The following is a 24,127-nucleotide window of genomic DNA, read 5'->3' as shown; positions in this document are numbered from 1 at the left end:
ACATGCAACTTGGTCTATGAGCAGCCTGTTGGGGGTGCCGGGTGGCTGGCAGTGCCCTGCTGGTTCTATAGCAGCAAGTGGAGAAGTGGGACAGGTGTGTTGGTTTCTTGGGCTGAGTGGGCCTGGGCCTGGAGCAGCCGGAAGCCTAGGGGTGCAGGGATCATCAGCCTAGCCTTGGGATCCTGCAGCCTCATGGGAGACCCGAAAGAGCTCCTGTCTCCAGGCTTCATATTGGCTCAGCTCTAGCCATTGTGCTCACTTGGGGAATGAATCATCCGATGGAAGATCTTCCTCTCTGTCTCTCCTCCTCTCTGTATATCCACCTTTCAATTAGAAAAAAAAAAAGTTGTGTGCAGTTTTCATTTACTTCAGATCTATACAAGGTCCATTCCCCTGGCCCTCCCCAGTCCACCAACCAGCCATTTTTTTTTCTGTGCAAAAATAGTCCCCCCAAAAAAGAAGTTCAGCATCTCTACATCTTTTATAAAGTTCTCTTGTCAGTGGCACAGGTTTTGTGTTGTGCGTAGAAGGGATTGGTGGTCTCCTCTGAAGGTGTCATTTGCTGTGAGTAAGGAAATGTTCTTTGTCACATACCAGCATTTGTGTTGCATGCGCTTGCTTTTTTCGTCATGCTTCCTTCTCACCCTACTTTTGCACCCCTCCCATTTCCCAGGTTTTTGTTTGTTTCCTTTTCCTCTGAAAATGTCTTTCCCCCTACTCCCCACCCCACTATCACCCCCAACCTCCGCTCTTGCCCCACCCCCTGTCCTTCTCCAGTCCACTGTCTGGCGGGCCCCCCTCACATGTGCGAGAGGGGCAGTGTGCTGTTAATGACCGTACTGGATACTGGGCTGCTCTGGTAGTGCTGTGACATGAGCAGTCGGCTTTGCACCGGGGAGGTACACGCTGATCATGTTCCGAGGGTTCCTGGCCTGGCAGAGCTCCCTGGAATGGAAGAGATAAACATGGAGGGGCTAAAGCTGGCCTTGGACTTGACTACCTAGTCCAAGGAGCCTAGCGCCATGCCAGGGGTGCTCTGCTGTAAGTAGGACATGCTGTAGGTGGGAGAGCCGTTCATGTAGGTCTTTGAGCTGGTCATGGAGTTGTACTGCAGCGAGCTGACATCATAGAGGTGCAAGGGCTGCATCTGAGCCGCACCATGCGTGTTGAGGCCCAGGTGCTGCGGGCAGCCTAGATGGCCCTGCATCATGCTGTAGCTGCCATTGCTCCAGCCATTCACGTGGGTGTAGCTGTCCATGCGCTGGTTCACGGCCACGCCCAGGCGGGCACCCATCCCAACCCTGCTAGCCATGCTGTTGCTGCTGGGAGCCAGAAGCCCACCAGGCTGCATGTACTTATCCTTCTTCAAGAGCTTTTTGCTTTTCGGCCATGGCTGATATTTATAATCTCTGTGTTTCTACTTGTGCAGCATCTGCAGCCACTTGGCCTCGGCAGTGAACGGCCGCTTCGCTATCTCCCACTAAGTTTCCCCTCTGCGCCCAGGCATTTGCTGATATCAACGTTGTGCATCTTGGGGTTCTCCTGGGTCATCTTGTTACACTGCCCATGGGAACACACCATGAAGGCGTTCATGGGCCTTTTGGTTGCTGTAGCCAGCTGCCGCCGTGGTGTTGCCATTGCCTCAGCCTCCCCCAGAATTCGGCTGTGTGCCCAGTGGCTTCAGCTCCAGCTCCATCTGTTGTCCATGTGGGCGCTGTGCACGTGGGCCCGGCCCGCTGGAGGCCGGAGACCCTCAGCGTGGCGGGAGAACTCGAGGGGGTAGGCGGCGGGGGAGCGCAGGAGGAGGAGGAGGAGGTGGAGGGGAGGCGAGCGGGTGTGATTGGGGATCACGGGGTTCCGAGAGGAGACCAGGTGGAGGAGAGCAATTTGGGGAGGGGCGAAAGAAAGGGGACAGAGCTGTGTGTGGGGGGACGGTGAGGGAGGGAGGGAGAGATAGAGAGAGAGAAGCGAACAGTGTTTCCCTCCACCTCCGGCAGATGCCGCAGCTACCCGCTGCGATTATTATTATTATTGTTGTGATTTTTTTTTTTTTTGGAAAGGCTTAAGCCCCGGACTCAAACTTCTTCCTGCCTTTCTCACTCTCTGCTTCTTGTTCCCTCAGTCCTTAAAGAGGCAGAAAACTACTTCCCCCTTTTGCTAGCACTCCCTTCTCTGCCTTTACAACTACTGATAACTTTTTTGAACAAGTTAATAGACACCCGTCCGAGCGCTACTTCCAGTCCCAGCGGCCCTGCTTCCCATTCAGCTCCCTGATTGTGGCCTGGGTAAGCCTTGGGACCCTGCACCCCTCTGGCAGACCTGGAGGAAGTTCCTGGCTCCTGGCTTTTTTATGGGCAAGCGCCAGCCTTTGTGGTCACTTGGGGAATGAAACATCACACAGAAGAGCTTTCTCTCTGTCTCTCCTTTCTGTATACCTGACTTTGCAATCAAAATAAGCTAAATCTTAAAAAGAAAACTTTTATTTAATCAGGCACAAACATTATTCTTAGGGCACAGGAGGCTAGGAATTCTTAAGTTTACATTTAGAAAATCTCACTGGTCGGCAAAGGGTGTAGACATGTTTGAGATGATGGAAAATTATTAGATAGGGTAAAGAACAGAGAGCAGATTATATAAAAATAGGGGCCAGGAAGTCAGCAGGGAGTTATTTGAAGAACCCCGGACACAGGGAAGAGGCGACGATCGCTGAGCAGTGTTTAGGGAACAGAAAACCCAGCAGCCACTGGTGAGCTGTGACCCGGATTCAAAGGACAACCAGGGATCCAAAGGCAGCCACAGATCAGCCCTTGCAGCAGCCAGGTGGGAGCTTGGGTTCACATGGCGAGCTCGGTAGGTGAAGACAGGCTGGGACTGGCCAATCCTGCCAGATACTTTGGATGTGGGGAGAAAGGCACCCTCCTTCACTGCTGGTGGGAGTGTAGGCTAATACAACCACTGTAGAAATCAGTATGGAGAGTGCTTGGAGAATTGCAAATAAATCTGCCATATGACCCAGCTATCCTGCTGCTAGGAATATACCCAATGGAAATGATATCTGCATGTGAGAAGGGGATCTGTAATCCTATTTACAGTAGCACAAGCTACAATAGCAAAGACATGGAAACAATCTAGTTGCGCATCCAAAGAGTGGTTAAAGAAACTGTGGTACATCTAATCCATGGAATATTATTCAGCTATTAAGAACAATGAAATTATACTATTTACAACTAGTTTGTCCCAACTAGAAACCATTATGCTCAGCGAAATGAGTCAGTCTCAAAAGAACAAATACCATAATGTTCTCTCTTATATAAGGAAACCAGTGTGGAATGTATAACTTCAATAATTCAATCAACACTGTTTTTGTTTTGTTTTGTTTTGTTTTGTTCTGTTTTGGCTGTATCCCATGTGTTTTGAAGTTTTTTTATATCAGTTTTATTTATTCCAAATACTCTCTCTTTTAAAAAAATTTATTTATCTTTATTGCAAAGTTGTATATACAGAGAGGAAGAGAGACAGAGAGGAAAATCTTCCATCTGATGATTCACTCCCCAAGTGAGCACAAGAGCCGGTGCTGTGCCAATCTGGAGCCAGGAGCCAGGAACTTCCTCCAGGTCTACCCTACGGATGCAGGTTCCCAAGCATTTGTGCCATCCTTCACTGTTTTCCCAGGCCACAAGCAGGGAGCTGGATGGGAAGTGGAGCTGCTGGGATTAGAACTGGTGCTCACATGGGATCCCGGCCAAAATATTCTGTCCTTTTGTCAATTCATTGCTGGCTCATGGGATATGTGGTGCATCATTTTTTTCAAGAGACTTTTGTATCTCCGTCTTGTCACCAATGTGCTGGTTACTCAGTGGCGTGTTTTTTCATGGAGCTGTATTTTGTTGTTGTTGTTGAGGCTATTGTTCTACCTCATACCAGTTGCTGACTTTGTTTCATGGTTTCTCAATTATGGAAATGTATAGTGATGAGGTACTGGGGTCTACCATTTCCAGATGTGGGGATATAATGCAACATTTATTCCTGCATCCAGATGACAGATGGATTCCCAATGAAACTGTTGGACAAGTGTAGACAATGGGATGCTAGAGTGTTTGCATTTGTCTGTTCCAGCTGCTTGGGGAGTGAATTAGTGGATGTAAGACCTTCTTCGCCGTCTCTCCTCCTCTCTCTATCTCTGACATTTCTACAAAAAAAAAAAAATTAAATATCCCATAGAAAGATGTTTTAAAACAGAAACCAAAAGTCACAAATTCTGGAAACCGAGTAACAGAAACACATACATATGCATAAAATAGGAAATATAGATATAATATGAATTACATCTATCACTGCAAGTTTTCTTTTGCTAGATTGAATCTGGATAAGCCCTCTTCTCGGTTTGTGTCTTACACATTATTGTGAATGTGTAATCTGTATTTTAAAAAGTGAAATGAACTAATGGAAAAAAACCTTGGCAATACAAAGAAGAAAAGTTCCAGAAAGCATTGAACATTCGGTGAGGTGTATCTGCAGACTCTTGTCCTACATTTCTGTGTGTTTTCAGACTTGAACAGGATCCTGAAGCAGAGAGGGAAGGAGAGGCCAGGAGGTGGACTGATGTGAGAGGCGACAGCGGCCCCTGCTGTTGGAAGGCTGAATCTGCAAGAGAGGAGGCCCCTTCCAGCCTGAGGTGAAGCCCCGCCCCTCACTCACCCTCCCTCCAGAATCCTACCTGAGTGCCCTTTGTGATTATGATTGGCTACGTGTTGTGACGCCATGCGTAGTCGTGGGAGGGGTCCAATCACGCGCGCCCAGGAAGCCCTGTGGCAGCAGGCAGGAGGCTGTTGTGGGCGCCGCCATAGCCACGTTGCTGGTTGTGTTGGTGGAGAGGCGCAGGTGGCTGAGCCAGTGCTGCCCTGTGAGCTCCCTCCCCGCAGGAGCCTCTGCAGGACCCCCGACTCGTGAGAAGCTGGGAAGGGTGAGTGTGTGAGAGCATCTCCTGAGGCCCCGGGGCGGGCGGGTGGGGGCCAGGAGGGGGCCCTTGGGGTCCTCACTCTGCAGCACTGACCTTGAACACTAGGCCTCCCAGTTGAACCCATTGTGCAGTGAGGAGGGGAGAGTGCCTGGGACAGTTCGACCTTCATGTTGGGCATGATTTCCATTTTTTATTTTCTATTTTATTGTATTTTATTTTATTTTATTTTTCTACCTCATTGCAACTTCTTTTTTAATTGGCCCGATTTTCTTGATTTGGGAAACAGCGTCTCCAGCCCGCAGCTCAGTCCTCAGTGAAGCTCCTCCTAAGGGTCTGGGGCAGTTTTCTTGTTGCTGACACCAGAGCAGCACAGACTCCAGCAGTTAGAACAAACAGCCTTGTTTCCCTGCGATTTTGCTGCAAGGTTGAGGGGCAGCATGTGGTGCTGGCGCTGTGCTTGGCAGAGGCCTGGGGTGGCACAGCGACCTTGTAGACAAGCCAAGGGAGTGCACGGGGACTCACAAAAAGGGGCTTCTCTAGAAGAACCTGAGGAAGGAGCTGTTAAGGCAGCACTACTGATTTATCCTGATGGCTTCTGGTATGTTGTCACCCATTTCCTGAAGTTCTCACAATTGGGATTAAATGTCCCATGAGTTGTAGAGGGAATAAGTCAGGTTCAGCAGAGAGCATTAAAGCAGGGAATAAATCTGTGAATGTCCAGAACTCTTGTCTCAATGCCAAGTGCTGCTCTCTGCCCTGAAAATTCACAGCAGGAGTCACTATTTCCTCCAAGATACAATTCCATAACTTGTCTTATTATTTCCCTATCTCACAAAATAAGCAATAGCTCTTTAGAGGAACTGTTTGTTGTGAATAGTAGGCATGGGAGAAAAGCAGTAATTGCCCACCTGACACAGCACAGGAAGGCCTCACTGCCCTGTGTGGGTGTGTGTGACAGTGGTTAAGATGACATTGGGACTCCTGTGTCTCCATCAGAATGCCTGGGTTTCAGTTCTGTGCAAATGCAGTGTGCAGCTACTGGCCAGGCTGGGAGGCAGCAGACAGTGGCTTGGGTAGCAGTGTGAAAAACCTGACTTATTTTGGGTCTTGTGGCTGTTGTAGGAATGTGGGAAATGAAAGATTAGATGAGAAAGCCTGCCTGCCAGTGAGTAAGAAAAATCTACATTAGCTGTTAGGAACTCCTCAACTTTGACCCTCCATTCAAACATTAACAGGTTCCTCAACATATTCTTTCTGTTTTCCTCAGTTTCAAAACACCTTGTAACAAACAAACATGAGTATCTTATCCTCTAACTCACTCATTCCCCCTGAAAGAGAGCAGTAGATTGGGGGTTACCATTCAGAGTGGCAGTTGATGCCCTAAAACTGGAGGGTATCTATGGTGTTCCATCTATTGCATATAACTAACCCCTTGGAGCATTAATATTCTCTTTACCCATCCAGAGCTCCATTCCTTGGTGACATATTAATGTCATCTAGAGAAATGATTGATGTACTTTGGGTTCTCTCAGCCTTGGCTACCTAGGGAGTAAAACCTTGGCAAAGGCCCAGGTAAATCCTAGGGTAGTGAGCTTGGGATACACAGCAGTTTCGTTTTGCAGCCACAAGTTGGTTTAGTCAGAGGATATCTTGTACCAAGAAAGCATCTTTGTGAAGGTAAAATTTTGGTGGCCTAGAGCACCTTATCAAATTGTGAGTGTATTTGTGACTGTTGTCATGCAATTCCTACAAATATTTGCAATTTTCCAATTCTGGTGGTAGAAAGGGCAAAAAATTGTGAGTGTATTTGACTGGTTTAAAAAAAGCTAGTATCAATTGTGCTCAATGTCTGGGATAAGAGTCTTTTCTAAAATTCCATTTTATTTTTGCTTGGAAAGCAGATACACAAAGAGGACGCGAGACAGAGGAAGATCTTCTGTTCATTGATTCAGTCCCCAAGTGACTGCAAAGGCCTGAGCTGCGCCAATCCAATACCAGGAACCCAGAGCCTCTTCTCGGCCTCCCGCATGGGTGCAGAGTCCCAAAGGTTTTAGCTGTCCACTGCTTTCCCAGGCCACAAGCAGGGAGTTGAATGGGAAACAGCATCATCGGGGTTCAAACCGGCACCTACTTGGGATCCTGGCCCATGCAAGAGGAGGATTTTAGCTGCAGAGATACTGACATAGACCCCCTAGATAGCTTCTTTTTTTTTTAATTTATTTTTTTTATTATTATTATTTTTTATTCGTTAATTACATTGAATTACATGACACAATTTCATAGGTACTGGGATTTCCCCCCCTTCACCCCAAACCCTTCCCTCATGGTGAATTCCTTCACCATGATGCATAACCACAGCTCAGGTTCCGTTGGGATTCCCTAATTACAGGCTCACACCATACAGAGTCCAGCATCCCACTGTCCAGTCAAGATGAACGGCCTCTTAGGGAGGCCCTCTCAGGTTTGAAGGCAGAGCCAGCAGAGCGTTACCTCGATCAATTAGAAGCTCCAACATATCATCAGCAACAGTCCAAGTATGATGAGGCTGGTGCAGAGTCCACTGATTGACAGTCTATCTTAGAGTTTCCCCTTGTCCAGGTTTTTCGCTGCAAGCATATAGCTGAGGTGGTTGATTGATCTACTCCATCTTCCATCTTTTTTTGGTTCACTCCGATCAGCTGGTGGTTGTAACCCCTGGGTTGGATCTATTCTGAGCCCCGACCTCCATTGGAACCAATAAGTATTGCAGTTCTCCCCAGCTCTGCCCATCACACACTCGTCCCTCACCTAAACCAGCGGGAGGAGTGCTGGTCGGGTGCTGCATTCCCTACTGGCACAGGCCATTTCGCCTTGGTGTTTTGTACTTTTTTTTTTTTTCTTTATCGCAACCAAGCTTGGCCAGGCCCCTACACAGTTCCAGCGCTTGGGCTTGCCAGAGGATGACGTGAACTGACTCAGCCTGGTCTACCCCAACCCGAGCCAAGTGCATGCCAGTGGGTCACTTTCCAAAGCCTCTTCTGGGTTGTTTACCTCCATTTTTCCTTCGGTTATTTGTAGGGTCAGTGTCCTGTCAGAAGAACTGTTCAGATTCCTCCATCAGACCCCTTCCTGGTGTCAGGCTTCACGCATACTAGCAGGTCCTTCGGCCAGCACTGCTCTTCGATCCATTCTGGTTCCTGCTGTTGAGAGTTTCAGCCCAGCCACGGCTCGTCCATACCCACGTATATCTCATACATGGCTCAGTTGGGGTTGAAACCTAGCCAAGTCCGTCCAACATCTATCCTGGTCCTCCGGAGCACCAAACTGTGCTGCGGTCTAATCCGGCATGGTGCGTCAAGTCCGAATCGATATTTGTGCCAAGGGATTACATGACCCGACCAGAACTCAGCCCCCTTCCAGTTCCTGTGCCCCTTAGTGGTAAGATCCACCCAGCCAAGGCCTCCCTCAATCTCCCCAACCAGGCCTGTTCCCAGCCAGAATTAAGTATGCCAGAGGTTGCTCTGGGTCAGTCCAACGCACCCCATAGACTGTCATGCCTCCTGCATAGACTCCACCGGTTCTTCTAAACCATCCAGTGGGGTCAGAGTTGGCACAGGGATTGGTCCACACATACCTGACACATTCTAGCCCCGAGTATGGTTCTCATATACCAGACAATGTCATAGTCTTGCATTCTGTGACCCCTCTGCTGATTCCTCCTCCTATCAGGTAATGGGGTATCCTGCTGGACAAGCCCAGAATTTTGCTTTTGAAAGGACTGGTGTTGGTAATCTGCACTAGAAAGTGACTACAGGTTCTTCAGAGGAAGATTTACTGCCATTGAGAATCTTAAGGACTAATACACATTCTCAGAGAACAGTGGGTTCAGCATGGAGTGACTCCTGTAGCATATCAAAGGGATAAAATCCAAAATTTCCTGGCCGGGCGGCCAGCAGGCATAGCCTGGCGAAAAATGGCGCCCTGGCTGCTCGCGAGCCGCTCACCCCATGTACCTGCGCATGTGGTGGTAAGCCTGGCTGTGCTAGGCTGGACTCGTGGTGGAGCACCCGAGCACCCCGGGCAGCATGGCTGCCCGAGGTTTGAGACGCTCTGGCCTCCGCCCGGATCCTCCTAGCTCCTCCCCCACTCCAGCCACATGGCACGCTGAGGAGGCCCAGATCAGCTTCTCAGAGCCCTGGGACAACCCTCCCACTCCTAAAAGAGGGCCATCAAACCAGGATTCCGGCAATCTGGAAATCGTGGGGGAGCTTCTCCCCCACTCCAGCCACATGGCGCACTGAGAAGGCCCAGATCAGCTTCTCAGAGCCCTGGGACAACCCCCCCAACACCAAAAGAGGGCCATCAAACCAGGATTCCGGCAATCTGGAAACCGCCCGCTAGCCGCTCACCCCAAGTACCTGCGCAGGTGGTGGTAAGCCTGGCTGTGCTAGGCTGGACTTGTGGTGGAGCACCCGAGCACCCCGGGCAGCATGGCTGCCCGAGGTTTGAGACGCTCAGGCCTCCGCCCGGATCCTCCTAGCTCCTCTAAATAGCTTCTTAAAGGAGCAAAAGACCTGAAACAGCTAAGACTGCTGTCCACTAACATTAACCTGCACCTGTGTGTGAAGTTCAAGCTTAACCCTGAAGCCTCTACTAACTGCAGATGATGAAATAATGGAATCGTGTTGTGATTAGTTGTTGGCAGTAAATTGGTATTAGGCAAATATAACACATCTGATGTTAAAAGAAAATCACAGAGGCCACAGCGTTTACTTGATCTTGAATGTGTGGTTGCATTGGGGAGCTAAGATGCTGGAGGAGACACTGCAGGCTGTGAAGTGTTCCCAGATACTCACTATTACATTTCTGGCTGCTTAGGATTCCCTCCATCACTGCAGTGAACCCCCCTTGGGTACTGTGTCCCCAGTGAGAGTGATTCCCCAAGCCTGGGACCGTGGAAGATCAGGTAAGTGGGGTCTCCCTGGGAAGGGTAAGCAGGCTGCTTCCCAGAGCTCATTCTCTGTCCTGTCCTGGTGCTTTGATTTCTAGTTTGCTCACTTCATGGCTGAGCCACTGCAAGGTGCATCTGTAGCCAGCCCGCCCCGCCTGCCATTCCAGGCTCATGAGGTCCTGCCAACATCACCAACATCCCTAAACCACATGCCTGCCAATCCAAGTTCAGCTAGGCTATGCTGGCCCACAGTGAGTCTCTACTATGCCCCCTCCCATAAGCCCACTGCCCCAGGGCCAGATGATCTCAGCCAGCACCTTTCTTGCACACAACCTCCCTTGCCTGCTCCAAGAGAGCTCTATCGGTGTCCCCTGTGCTGCTTCTCAGCCTACCCTGTCACTCTGCAGGCTCTCTAGGGCTAGACCATCTTTGAAACAGCAACCTGCCCCTCGGCAAGTACACCCTGCCAACCTACTGGAGCTGGATCCAGGCCCAGGCTGTTAGACTGCGCCCATCCCCTGCCTACATCCCCAGTGAGGCTGTAGCACACCCACCCAGTCCACAGCTTTATGGCCAGGCCAATTCAGCCTCCTATTTCTTCAGACAGCCTCTTGCCCACCAGCCACTGCCATGCTTGGTAGCCTGGGCTGATCTCTGCCTCCCCTGCAGCCCACCCAACACAATGACCTCTGCCCTGGATGGAGCCAGGCCTCCTGGGCCAGAGTATATGGACCCCAGCCTTCATGTACCACACTCCGCGTGCATTCCAATGCCAGACCACCCCCACCCAGCACCTACACTTCCCCTAGCACTCCTGCCTTGTTCCCTGTTGCAGGGACAGGCTTGCTTGGCAAGAGACACCTTACCTCTAGCCCACCTGACCCTCCTTGCTACAGGTATCTCAAGAGCAGATAGAATCAGCCAGTGCTTGCCTCCTATCTTGCACCTCTAACATGCCCCAGGATGGCCACTCCAGGGCATGACCAGCTTGGATGGTGTCCCCGCTCCCTTTGCCCACTTGCTACCTACTTCAGAGCCAAAAGGGCCAGTCTGATGACCCCTATACCTCTAGGCCTCGAAGTGCTCCAGAGCCATGCCCACTATGCCCAAGACCTCAGCACACCTGCCCAGCTGTTCCACTTGCTGCGGTAGAACCAGGTGGACTCTGCCAGTCACTTGGCACCCCCAACAGGCTGCTTGCCCACCTTCCACTACAGGGCAAGGTTGGCTTGCCCTGCCAGATAGCTCATAGGCCACTGTTGCACATTTAGCTGGGATCCCCTGTGCCCCCAGCCTGACATATGTCCACTCTGCTTACAACCCTGCTCCCCTTAACATAGCTCCCCATTCCTAGCTTGCCTGCAAGCCACTGCAGGGTCAGGTGGGCTCAACTGGTGCTCCACACACCTTTAACCCAACCTTACCATTGCCCTCTTCTGCTGATCTAGGGCCAGTCCTGTTCAGACAGCACTTCACAGTCCTGAGCATACACTCCTTCTGCTCCAGGAACATGTTGCCCAAGCCGCCTAGGCGAGTGCACCCCTCAGCCCTAGCTCACAGGCTGCACAGCCGCACATGCTGCTTGGTCAGTGTCCCCTTCGGCCCTAGTACACACACTGCATTCCAGAGCCAATAGGTCATGACAGTAAGCCCAGAGCCCAAGGAGCCCACTGGCTGCTATTCCAGGGACAAGCTGGAGAAGTGAGTGCACTGTGAGCCGCCTCTCTTCCTGCCATCTGCTTCATAGCCAAGTCATCCTGGCAGGTGTCCCTGCTCCTATGGCACTGTAGTCCTCCATTTCATGGAATTGCATGGGAGGAGAGCAGAAAGAAGGGCCTTCTTCCAACATATGTACTCAGTTGCCCCACTTGCCCATCCACGGCCAGGCTCAGATAGCTAGCACCAGCACTCCTCTAGCCCAGGAGCACTGCCACACCATCCACTGTCCGCAGCTCGAGAGCCAGTCAGGCACAGCCAGTGATCCCACTCACTCAGTAGGCAGTGTGCTTGCCAGCCACTCCAGGGCTGAGCCCCTTTTGCCGGAAAGCCCGGCATCCCAGCCTGCATACCTTGAGTCCCAAGTCAAACAACACACCCACTCTGCTGTCTTACCTGACCCTCCAATGTCATCTCCCACACCCCTTGCCTACCTGGAAGCTCCTCCAGGGCCAGAAGGTTTTGGCCCCACCACACTCATTTCTAGCCTACCCACCCCATAGCCTTCCCGCTGCTGCAGGGCAAAGTAGACTAGTGTGGTAGGGAAATCAACACGAAACACTGCAACAACCTATTCCTGTCTCATGAAAAATGTTCATGTAGACAGCTCCAGTTTGCAAAGCAGGGCTTATTTAAGAAGCAGAAGGAAGGTGGCCTGCCCTAGCAACAGGAGGGGCGCCAAGGGAGGAAAAACCTGAGTTAATGATGGAAATTGTCCATTCAGCACCATCTCAGGGAGGGGTTGACATGAGTCACCCCAAGGGCAGAGAGAAAGAAACTTGTTCTCAATTTCCAGTAATGTCTGCTAACTCGCATAGAAAAGAGGTGAGACATGTGGCTTCCTTCTCCCAGTGTTGTAGAGTAGGTAGCTCGTTCATGGTCACCAGCTTGGAAGCCAAACCCCACCCCAGCACATAGGCCCACCCTTCTGCCCACCTTTGACACTCTCCTATCACCACCTGGAACCTAGTGGGGGAGGTATTGCATTGTTGTGTAACCATGCCCTTCACAAGCCCCCACAATGGCCCCTGATAGGGAGGGCTTGCTCTCTTGGTCTCATGCTGCCATCGCTCTGGCACTCTGACTCTTTGTCTCTCCAGTACCTGCTTGTTCTCTCGATTCCTGCAGACAGTCTTTGAGGACAGGAAGCCCCTGTGCATGTCCCCTGCATGTCTGTATTCCTTACCCTATGTTCACAGTGTGGGTGGGACAGTGAAGATGCTAATTCCAGCATGCCTTGTATTTCTAATTTGTACTTTCAAGAGTTCCAGGAGAGGTGAGGCCTAGCAGTAATGGAATGTGGGCAGAGAAACCAGGGAAAGGTGGATGTCTGCAGCCTGAGCCTCTTTTCAAGAAGTGCAGCCCAGGGCTGGGCCCCTTCTGCCCGCGACCCTGTGGTTCCAGCCTGTTTGCTAAACAGCAAAGTTTATGAAGGAGGCAGGTAAACAGACCAACCAGCATGGGTCAGCTCTTTGTCTTTCAGAGAGTGACATCAGTGTGAAAGTTAGATAGATTTTTGTGGAAAGAGTGAGTTATATAGCCTTAGGAAACAGGAGCATTGGACAGCCACAGGAGGTTGCCATGTTTACAATGGGTGCATTTTGGGTGAGCTGTAACACTGCAGGAGGGTGTCAGCTCTAGACTGGCTCTGCCAGGAACCTTGCCACCCCTGTCCTCCATCTTGCTCCTCAGGAATAGGCTCACTCTCCCTGGACCCTCAGCACCTCTTATATTCCCGCCTTGGCTGCTGCAGCAAACACAGCTTTCAGACTTGGCAAAGCCTATGCTTCTAGCCCACCTGTCACGTGTCCCTCAGGCTTCTCCAGGTGCTCTGCCTGTTGCTCCCCTGATGGAGCAGCTTGGCCAGAGCAACATGTACAACAATACACCCACTGCACCACCCAGCCTTGCCAATGCGAGGTCAGATGATCCCAGGTGGAACTTCCATACCCCAGCCTGCTTATCAAACCCTCCAGGGTTTGGAAGGCGTGGCCTGTCCTGCCCACCCCGTCCACAACTCGAGGGCCAGGCTGGCTCAGCCAGCAACCCTCTCCTTACAGTTATTGATCAACCAGCCACTTTCTAACCAGGAACAGTGTGCTACTGCTTTCTTTGCACCCTGTGCTTCTGGCTGCCAGCCCTGCCACCATGCCCACTGCTCCAGTGCCAGGACGGGTCAGCTTAGCGAGTGTGCAAGCACCCCCCATCCTGCAGGCACCATGCTCTGCCTGCAGCTCCATGGTGAGCCCTGCTTGCCCTGTGTATACTGTTCCTCTAGCACTCCTGCCAGTGAATCTAGCAAGCCCACATGAGGCCCTTCCAGGGCCTGGCCAGTTCCCCTGCACCCCTGTCCTGTCTGAGCTCTACCACCTGCTCCTGAATCATGCATGGTAGCTCTTCCAGAATCTCCACACACCCAACACAACAGCGCTGCTGTCCTACTCATTGTTGTGGAACCAGGCCAGCTTGGATGGCATCCCCGGGCCCCGTTTGCCTAACATTCACTCCAGGGCCAGTTGTACTCAGCCAGCCAAGTTCCCCCAGCACTCAACACCATCCTATGTTCCTCCAGGGCCCAAACCCTGGCACCCCTACAAATCTAGTCATTCATTCCTTCCTCCCTTCTCGCTGCCCCAGGGACAGGCGAGTTTGGCCTCTAGCCAACCTGTCAATTTTCTCTGTGCCAGCCGCACATCTAACATGCCAACTCCACCATTGCTACGAGGACAGGCTAGCTGCACTGTTGACTGTGGGACTCTAGCCTTCCTGGTCCACCACTGCAGCTGCTGTTCCAGAACCAGGCTGATTTGGGTGGTGCCTCCTCTGCTCTCGATTGCCAGCCTTACACTTCAGGGCCAGGCCAGCTCACTAACACCAATAAATCCCCCATCCCACCCCACCCCAAGTTCCCAGCCTACCTGTAAGCCACTCCAGGGCCAGGTGGGCTTAGCTGGTGCCCAGTCCTCTGCTCTAGGGCCAGACCAGTTGCGTGGGTGCTCCACCAGCCCCCAGCACCAACTATATCTGCCCCAGGATTGGGGGCACAGCCAAGGTCCCTGCACCTGTAGTCCTCTAGCCACCTTGCCTGCTGCTCCAGGACCAGGAAGCCTTGGCCAGTGACATGGTGTCTGCATCAGGCTGCTCACCTGCCTGCAGCTCCAGAGCCAGGTCCGTTTTGTCCTTCACGCACCATGCATCTCCCACATCCCTACCATACCTGCTCTCCAGGGCTATGTTGGGGACTGGGTTCTTCCAGGAGTAGAGCCTGCTTCCATCTACCCCCTTCCCCCCACCGAGTCAGGGACTAGAATATCGCAGGGGTCCTGCTGTTTCCCCTCCCTCTCCTCCCCTTCAATTTTACCCCAGTTCCTGAACATAAGTGCTATAATCTTAAAAAGTGGGTCGAGCTTCCCTGTGTGTAGTGTCCTTTGGTTTTGTTCCATGTCCCCTGTCTTTGCTGTCTCTCTGCGTGGCTGGATGTGGTGACTCATCACCCTTACTCTGGTGGTGCTTGCAAGATGGACTCCTGGTGCATTTCCTGCTTGACTTCATCCCACAGCCTGCTGTGACCCAGCACAGGGTTTGACCCAGGGCCAGCTGCACACTCCTTTCTGCCTGTCTCAGGCCATGTTGTCACGCAGCCGTGCCCTCCTGGGGGCCACAGTAGAAGGAACAAGGGATCCTCCACTGAAGGCATGGCAGATTGATTGATTTGAAAGGCATGGTAGCTGACCATTTCCTTGTGTGCTTCCTAAAATCATTTTTATTTTTCTTCAAGATTACTGTTTAGTACCCAGCATGGTAGCTTAGTGGCTACAGTACTTGAATGTACCAGGATTCCATATGGGTGCAGGTTTATGTTTTGGCTGCTGGATTTCACATCCAGATCCCTGCTTATGGCCGTGGGAAGCAGTCAAGGATGGCACAAAGCCTTGCAATCTTGAACCCATGTGGAGGCCAGGAAAGAGTTTCAGGCTGCTGACTTTGGATCAGCTCAGCTTCGGCCATTGCAGCTGCTGGAGGAGTGAACTAGTGGATGGAAGATTCTTTCTTTTCTCTCTCTCTCTGTCTCTCCTCCTCTCCGTGTATCTCATTTGCCACTAAAAATTGGCTCTTCAGGTTAGATCTGCTCCAGGCATTGTGGTCAATTGTGGAGTGAACCAGCAGACAGAAGACCTTATTCTCTGTCTCCTCCTCTCTCTATATCTGAGAAAAAGATTTTCTGTCCCCTGGTTCCCTCTCCAAGTGACCTCAATGAAAAAGTAAAGCCAGGAGCCTTTTCTTCTGCTCCCCTGTTGGTGCAGTGTGCCAAGGCTTTGGTTCCTCCTCTATACTTTCCCAGGCTACGAGTAGGAATCTGGCAGGGAAGTGGAGCAGCCAGGAAACAAACTTGCACTCCTATGGGATCCCAGCTCATGCAAGGTGAGGATTTGATCACTGACCCACTGTGCTGGGCCCAAATTATTTGCATTGAGTTTGTTTATTACAGGCTAGGGTGGAATGTGTGGAAGGCAGAGCTCTCCATAACATTTGATTTTCAAAAAATCATTTCTTCTACTTTTAAATCAAGAGTTACATAGGGAGACTAAATGAGGGAGAGAGTCTTCCATCTAATGGTTCACTTCCCATTTAAATCAACACAATGGCTAGAGCCGGGATGGTCCTAAGCCAGGAGCACATAGCTTCTTCCAGGTCCCCTGCATGGGTGCAGGGACCCAAGTCCTTGGGCCATGATGTGCTGCTTTCCCAAGTACCTTAGCAGGGAGCTGGATCATGAGTGGAGCATGCCATAGAACGCTGGTGCTGCAGATGGTGCCTTACACATTATGTCATAGTGCCAGCCACTGTCTATTCTTACTGAAATGAAATATTACAGGATGAATAATGTATAAAGATATTTGTTCAGAGTTTAGCTGCAGGAAATGTTAACAGCATGGTGATAGATTTTCCCAGAGTTCCTTTGAATGCATCACTTAAGTACAATGAGAACATAGTAGGAGAGTGTGCGTGAGCACACGTACGCGTGTGTGTGTGTACTGTTCAAATGAAGAAACTGACACAGTCCTATTGACTTTTTGGGTTACACACCCTGATAGTAAATGATAACATTTCTTGTTTTTTGATTTTGTGCAAATTCATTTCAAGGTGTATTTAAAGATTTGTATTTTTCAAAAAAGGGCAAGTTCTTGGTACTAAGAATTTTTTTAAGATTTAAAAAAAAATATATTTAGCAAAGTCAGATTTACAGAAAGGAAGAAAGAGAAAGGCAACAGTCTTCCATCTGCTAGTTGATTCTCCAAGTGGCTGCAAAGGCCAAAGTTGAAGTGACCCAGACCCAGGAGCCTTTTTCGCATCCCCCACACAAGTTCAGGTTCCCAAGGCCCTGGGTCATTTTCAACTGTTTTCCCAGGCTACAGGTGTGGAGCTAGGTGGGAAGTGGGGCAGCCGGGACATGAACCATGACCCATATGGAATTCGGTGCATGCAGGACAAGTACTTGAACCCCTATGCTGCTGTGCCCGGCTTGGCAGTGAGAATTTTACTAAATTAGTCTTCCAACACTTGCATGTTTATGAAATACTAGTGAGTGCCCAACATTCAGAAATTCAGATACAGGGTGGCTAGATAAAACCTGGCTATACCCAAGGTGTTCATTTTTTGTGCATTTGCTAACCCTTAGTGCATGGTATGCAGAGGAGATGCCATTTCTGTATGTGGAATGGGGGAATGAACTCTTTTAATTCTAGAGTCTTTCACTCTGTTTCTGTGGAGAAATATGGGCATGATACAGTTAACCTGAAACAAGCAAAAAAAAAAAATAAATAAAACAGGAAATGCAGAAAGAATACTGGGATTTCAAAAGCCTGTTTTTCTAGGTGGCAGCAGGCCACATGCTAGAGGCCAGTTGGGTAAGTTCTTAAATAGCAGAAGTAATCGCTAAGTCTTTGGCCCTTGCAATATATCTACTTTCCTAAGCTCCTGGTCAACAAAATAATATACATCGATACTTCAAAAATGATTATGAAGAAGATAATGATGAGTTCATTTTGCATTTTAAGTGCATGCATATGACGCAGTGTTTGGAAATTTATGCAAATGGATTTTCTGAAAAACTGCATGAATTTCCATATTTTAAAAAGATGTCTTTGTTTAAAACTTGACTTTTTAAAAAGATTTATTTATTTTTATTGCAAAGTCAGAAAGGCAGAGAGGAGGAGAGACAGAGGGGAAGATCTTCCATCCGATTATTCATTCCCGAAGCAACTGCAATGGCTGGAGCTGAGCCGACCTGAAGCCAGGAGCTATTGATTCTTCTGGGTCTCCCACATGGCTGCAGAATTCCAAGGCTTTGGGCTGGCCCCACTGCTGCCAGGATTAGAACCAGCACTCATATGTTCAAGGTGAGGACTTCAGCTGCTAGGCCTCCATGCTGGGCCCTGAATTTTTCAATTTTTTTTGTATTTGGAAAAATAAAGGGAGGGATAAAGAAAGGGGTCTTCCATGTGCTAGTTCACTCCCCATACCAAACAGCTGCAATGGCTGAAACAGGGCTGATTCAGCACCAAGATTCAGGAGCTTCTTCAGGGCCTTCCCCATGGGTGCAGGGCCCAAGCTCTTGGCCATTCCCCACTGCTTTCTCAGGCACATCAGAGCTGCATCCGATGTGGACCATCCAGGACTTGAAGCAGTGCTCATATGGGAAGTGGGTGCCACAAGCAGCCAGCAGCTGTGTGTGGTGTGCCACAGTGCCTGTCCCTGGAGACACAAGCAATAAAATAGATGATGTACCCATCTCTGTAAGACCATAGCCAGACAGCTGGTTGGTGGGGAACATGAGATGGGTAGGGGATGGAGGGAAGCAACATGGGCCCTGGGAGACTCCAGCCCCTGATCCCAGAGTTAGTCCCGTACCTGGACCTGGAGTAGCAGTTATGGTGGAAGTGGGAGATGCATGGTGGGTGCAGGGTGAACAGAGCTGGCTCTGGGGTGGCAGTCTGGCCAGTGGCCTGAAACAGACACTGTGTCACTGGACAAGTCTGCCTGGTCCTGGAGTACCAAGCAGAGCGGTGGGCAGCCTACACGTGAGGGTACATAGCCATTTTCCCAGTCTTGGGGTGAATGTCGTGGGTGCTCAGGGATTGTGAGCACCCACACAATAGGTCTTGGCCTAGAGCAGGAAGCTGAGATTCAGCTAAGTCAGCCTGGCCCTGGAGTGGCTTGCAGGCTTGCTGGGAATGTGGAGTGCAGTGGGATGGGGGATTTATCAGTGTTAGTGATGTGGCCTGGCCCTGGAGTGGGCATCTGGGGGTCGAGGGCAGAGGGGGCGCTGCCCAAACTGCCTTGGCTCTGTAATAGCAGCCACTGCCATGGGCTGGGCATGCTAGAGTCCCAGGGTGGCCAGCGCAGCCAGCCTGTGCTTGTAGGAATGGGCATGGTGGGAGTGCTAGATTTGCGACTGGCACAGGGACTGCAGCAGGTGGGCCAATGGCCTGCTGGGTGTGCCGGGTGGCTGAGTGACTGTGCCTGGCCCTAGGGCAGCTGCTGTGAGGAAGGTCAGGCTGGCTAGTTGTGTTGCGGGTGCTGGGTTTTGAGACTCTGGTGATGCAGCAGATGGCATTGAATGCTGGGGTGGTGGTGGTGCAGGCATGGTTGGCTGAGCGCATCTGTACCTGGAGAGCCTGGCTGGTGGGCCTAGGTGTAGGGTTGCCATTCAAGTTAGTCCAGTTCTGCAACAGCCAGGGGACAAGCACGGCAGTTGTGCTGGGTGTGTGAGGATGCTGGAAGGCCCTGTATGGCCGTGAAGCAGGTGGTGTAAGGAGGGAGATCGGAGGAATGGGGGAGTTGGCCTGTTCCTGGAGTAGACTCGTAGGGGGTTGGCGCTAGAGGCACTGGCGGGAGTGCTAGAGGCATGGTGGGCGCAGGACAAGTGGGCTTGGAACTTCAGAAAGAGTGTGGTGCCTGCAGGATGGAGTGCTTGTACACTGGCCCAAATAGCCTGTCCTGGCCTTGGATGAGTGGGCATGTTATCAGGGCTGATAGAGGCACAGAGTGCCAAGGGGTGGGCAGTCCTGAGGAGTCTGGTGGGTCAGCAGCTGTCAGAGGGTGCAGGTTGCTGGCTGAGCCAGGCTGGCCTTGAGCTGCTCATGGGGCAGATGGACAGGCTTGCTACAGGCATGTTGAGGTTCACAGGATGATGGCAGAGCCTTCCAAACCCTGGATTGTTTGATAAGCAGGCTGGGAGCTCGGGAAGTGACATCTGGGCTCATCTGACCTGGCATGCCAAGGCTGGTTGGTGGGTTGGGTGTGTTTTATGGCATGTTATTCTGGCCAAGCCTGTCTGTCCCTGGAGTGGCAGGCAGAGCCACCTGGAGTAGCCTGAGCCAGGTGTGATAGGCGCCATGGAAGCACAGGTTTTTCCTGCCCAGAAGACCTGTGTGTGCTGCAGCAACCAAGGTGAGACTTCTAGAGGCACTGTGGATCCAGGGAGAGTGAGGCTAGACCTGAGGATCAAGATGGAGGGCAGGGGTGGCAGGGTCTGTGGCAGAGCCAGCCTAGACCTGAAGCAGCCATGAATGCATCTGGGGGGGAGTGCTTTGTTGGTCCACAGAGCTGTCTTATGCCTCAAGCAGTGAGCAGGGCTGGAGGGCCTGCGTGTTAAAGGCTTGTGGATGCTGTTCCACCTGGCCTGGCCCTATAGCTACCAGCAGGTAGGCTGGGGGAAACAGTGCAAACTACTTGAGCTGGTGTGAGCGTTAAGTGCCAAGCAGGATGGTGGGCAGGCATGCTTAATGAAAGGAGATGCTATCTTAGCCTGCCTGACCCTGTAGCAAGCAGAGGATGGTTGTGGACATGAAGGTGCTGGAGTAGTGTGTGAGGAGTCAGCCTGGATCTCCTGGCCCCTTTAAACTGTGAGAACAGGGTCTTCCTCTATTTCCATTTCCTTCCTGTTCCCTTCCTCTGGGGAGGGAACACAGGGATAGAATCAGCGTATTAATCATCCCTCACAGCTGTTGCCATATCAGACACAGTGAGATGTGGATCACACTAACCTCATCTCTGGGTCACTGTCAAAGGAACTGCGCTTCAGCTTTCAGCTTTTCTCCAGGATGGTGTTGTGGGATGCAAACAAGATCACGCCAGACAAGTCTAGGGTGATAAGGAATCTTTATTAACCAAGTTTGGTGATAATAGGGCCCACTAGAAATTAACAAATGCCAAGTGCATGTGGCAATATATTTGAGTGGAAAGCCTGAGAGGTAGAAATGGCCAATACCCAGAAGTCTGTCTGTTAATCTGAAGACCTATGTCCCAGCTTCCCCAGTAATATGTTATCCTAAGAGACATACAGCGAACAGCCAGGACAGACTTACAAGGCTGCAGACCTTCGCATTTCCCTGCCTTCTCTGCCCACATTCCATTACTGCTAGGCCTCACCTCTCCTGGAACTCTGGAAAGTAAACACATTAATAATACAAAACTTGCAGAAGGGCTATGGATGTGGGACACACCACTGGAAGGAGAAGTAATCTGATGCGGTGGGGTGTTATGCGGTGGGGGACCGAAGGCATGCAGCCTGTGGCCGACAGGGCAGGGTGGCCGGTAGAAGGGACCCAGCACTGAGGGAGCAGGATCACTGTCTGAGCCTGACTGGCTCTCGGCAACAGATGGTGGACAGTGTGACAGTGCGCTTGGGCTAGAGGTGCACTGGCGCTGGCTCACCAAGCCTGGCCCTGGATAGGCAAGTGGGGAAACAGAGGGAGCATGTTAGAGGTGCAGCCTTCCCCCAGCACAATTCGGCCCTGAAGTGGACGACTACAGTGCTGTGGGAGCAGGGACGCTGAGCAGGACAACTTGGCTCTGAAGTAGATTAGATGGTGGGAGCACAGTGGGTGTAGAGTGCACCGGCTGCTCCTGCCTGGCCCTGGAAAAAGCTGCCAGTGGGTGCTTTTGGTCCTTGGCTTGTTGTTGTGACCCTTGTCCCTGGAGCACAACAGTGTATGTGCCGGGCACATATGGGGGTGCCAGCTAAGCCTTTTTGGCCCAGGATTGGGCAGCAGGCAGGGTGTAGTTGCTGTTCAAGCACACATGGTCCCGGAGCGCCTGGCAGGTGGGTTGCAGCTGATGGGTTATGTTCTCAGCCTGGTTTTTCAGTGGCAATCAGGCTAGCATGGCCCTGGAAGAGACAGTGGATGGTGGGTAGTGTGGGGACTTACAGGATGTGGTCTGAGTGAGCAGCTGGCACAGTGGGAGGACTGGGGTTGCATGGCATGCTGTCTCTGATAGGGCCCAGGAAAAGGCCCAGAGTTGGGGTGCGGGGTGTGTGATGCTAGCTGAACCTGCCTAACCCTGGAGCATACAGTGAGTGGGAGGAGCTGTGCAGCCTGGGAGTTAAGGGTGCTGTGCAGGATGCACTGGCCTAGGTGGCTCGGATGATGTGAGCCTAGAGTGCATGGCGTGCATGCTGGGTCCCGTGAAGCAACCTCTGTATAGGCCTAGCCCTAGAACCTCAGGAGGGGGCTGTGGTTCGGGACATGAGAAGGCAGGTAATCCTTGTATAAGTTTCTAAAACCGGAGGATACACAGAACATGTCACATAAACCAGCCCAGTAGGCGGGGTCCATTTATAGTCTCAAGTTTGTGTTACATTTAGTGAAAACTAGCCATTGTGGCAATCCATTAGCAAAAATAACAAAGAGTAGGGGTCTGGAACAATGGCTCAGTGACTAATCCTCGGCTTGTATATGTGCTGGGATCCTGTATTGGTACATGTTCATACCAGCAGCTCCACTTCCCATCCAGCTCCCTGCTTGTGGCCTGGGAAAGCAGTTGAGGATGGTACCAAGCCTTGGGACCCTGCACACACATGCAATACCTGGATGAGGATTTTGACATCACATCTACAAGGTCCTGGCTGTTGTAGCCACTTGTGAAGGGAACCAGCAGATGGATGCAAGATTTTTTCCTGTCTCTCCTTCTCTATGTAAATCTGTCTTTCCAATAAATACGTAAATAAGTAAATATCAAATAAAACTAGTAAGTCATTAAGAAAGAAATGCCTTGCAATTAATCAATTTCTGTGATATAATCACCATCCTTCATAAAACTTGTAATCATTCACAAGATTATGAGAGGATTTTCTGAAATACTTAGGAGTAAGATGCATTAAAATAGGGTCCGAGGTAATAGCCTATAGGCCTAATTCCTTGCCTTGTATGTGCTGGGATTGCATCTGGGCACCAGTTCTAATCCCAGCAGCCCTGCTTCCCATCCAGTTCCCTGCTTGTGGACTGCGAGAGCAGTTGAGTTCAGCCAAAAGCCTTGGTGTCCTATACCCCTATGGGAGACCTGGAGGAGTCTCTGGGCTCCTGGTTTCAGACTGGCGCAGCATCGGCCTTTGTGGCTGCTTGGGGAGTGAATCAGTGGGTGAAAGATCTTCCTCTGTCTCTCCTCCTCTCTGTATATCTGACTTTCCAACAAACATTTTTAAAATATCCCTAAAAGAAATTTTTTTTAAAGATTTATTCATTTTATTACAGCCAGATATGCACAGAGGAGGAGAGACAGAGAGGAAGATCTTCTGTCCGATGATTCAATCCCTAAATGAGCTGCAACGGGCTGGTGTGCGCCGATCCGATGCCGGGAACCAGGATCCAGGAACCTCTTCCGGGTCTCCATCGCGGGTGCAGGGTCCCAATGCATTGGGCCGTTCTCAACTGCTATCCCAGGCCACAAGCAGGGAGCTGGATGGGAAGTGGAGCTGCCAGGATTAGAACCGGCGCCCATATGGGATCCCGGGTCTTTCAAGGCGAGGACTTTAGCCGCTAGGCCATGCCGCCGGGCCCAAAAGAAATGTTTTAAAACATAAACCAAAAGCCAGAAATTGTGTAAACTAAGTTACAGTTATACATATCATAATATAAAATAACATAACATATCATAATATAACATAGGAAATATGAATTACATGTGTCACTGCAGGTTTCCTTTTGCTCGATTGAAGCAGGACAAACCCTCTTCTCACTTTGTCTCTTATACATTGCTATGAATGTGTAATCAGAAAATTAAAGACAGAAAGCAAATTAAAGCAGAATGGTCATGTTTTTTTTTTAAAGATTTATTTATTTTTCATTACAAAGTTAGATATATAGAGAGGAGGAGAGACAGAGAGGAAGGTCTTCCATCCAAGGATTCACTCCGCAAGTAGGCCGCAAGGGGCCGGTGCTGCGACGATCCGATGCTGGGAACCAGGACACTCCCCCGGGTCTCCCACACGGGTGCAGGGTCCCAAAGCTTTGGGCCATCCTCCACTGCTTTCTCAGGCCACAAGCAAGGAGCTGGATGGAAAGTGGAGCTGCCGGGATTAGAACGGGCACACATATGGGATTCCAGGGGCGTTCGAGGCAAGGACTTTAGCTGCTAGGCCACGCCGCCAGGCCCCAGAATGGTCATGCTTTAAGCCACAAAACTATCAATATACACTAATGGACCTTTTGTTGAAAAATCGAGAGAATCAAGCTAGA

At 50.8% G+C, this 24,127-nt stretch overlaps 1 protein-coding gene and 1 pseudogene across 1 annotated transcript in view; one reads left to right on the top strand and one right to left on the bottom strand.

Moving 5' to 3' along the window:
- LOC131483359 (zinc finger protein 585B-like) overlaps positions 1–24,127 on the top strand; it is a 759,159-nt gene that overhangs the window by 683,299 nt on the left and 51,733 nt on the right. The gene's annotated exons all lie outside the window — the stretch shown is intronic.
- LOC101530989 (transcription factor SOX-2-like) lies at positions 800–1,596 on the bottom strand (annotated as a pseudogene).

Source organism: Ochotona princeps, chromosome 25, assembly GCF_030435755.1.
Source record: "Ochotona princeps isolate mOchPri1 chromosome 25, mOchPri1.hap1, whole genome shotgun sequence".
In the NCBI taxonomy this organism is placed as follows: domain Eukaryota; kingdom Metazoa; phylum Chordata; class Mammalia; order Lagomorpha; family Ochotonidae; genus Ochotona; species Ochotona princeps.
The sequence above is the reverse complement of the archived record's forward strand: the minus strand, read 5'-3'. Positions and strand labels throughout refer to the sequence as shown.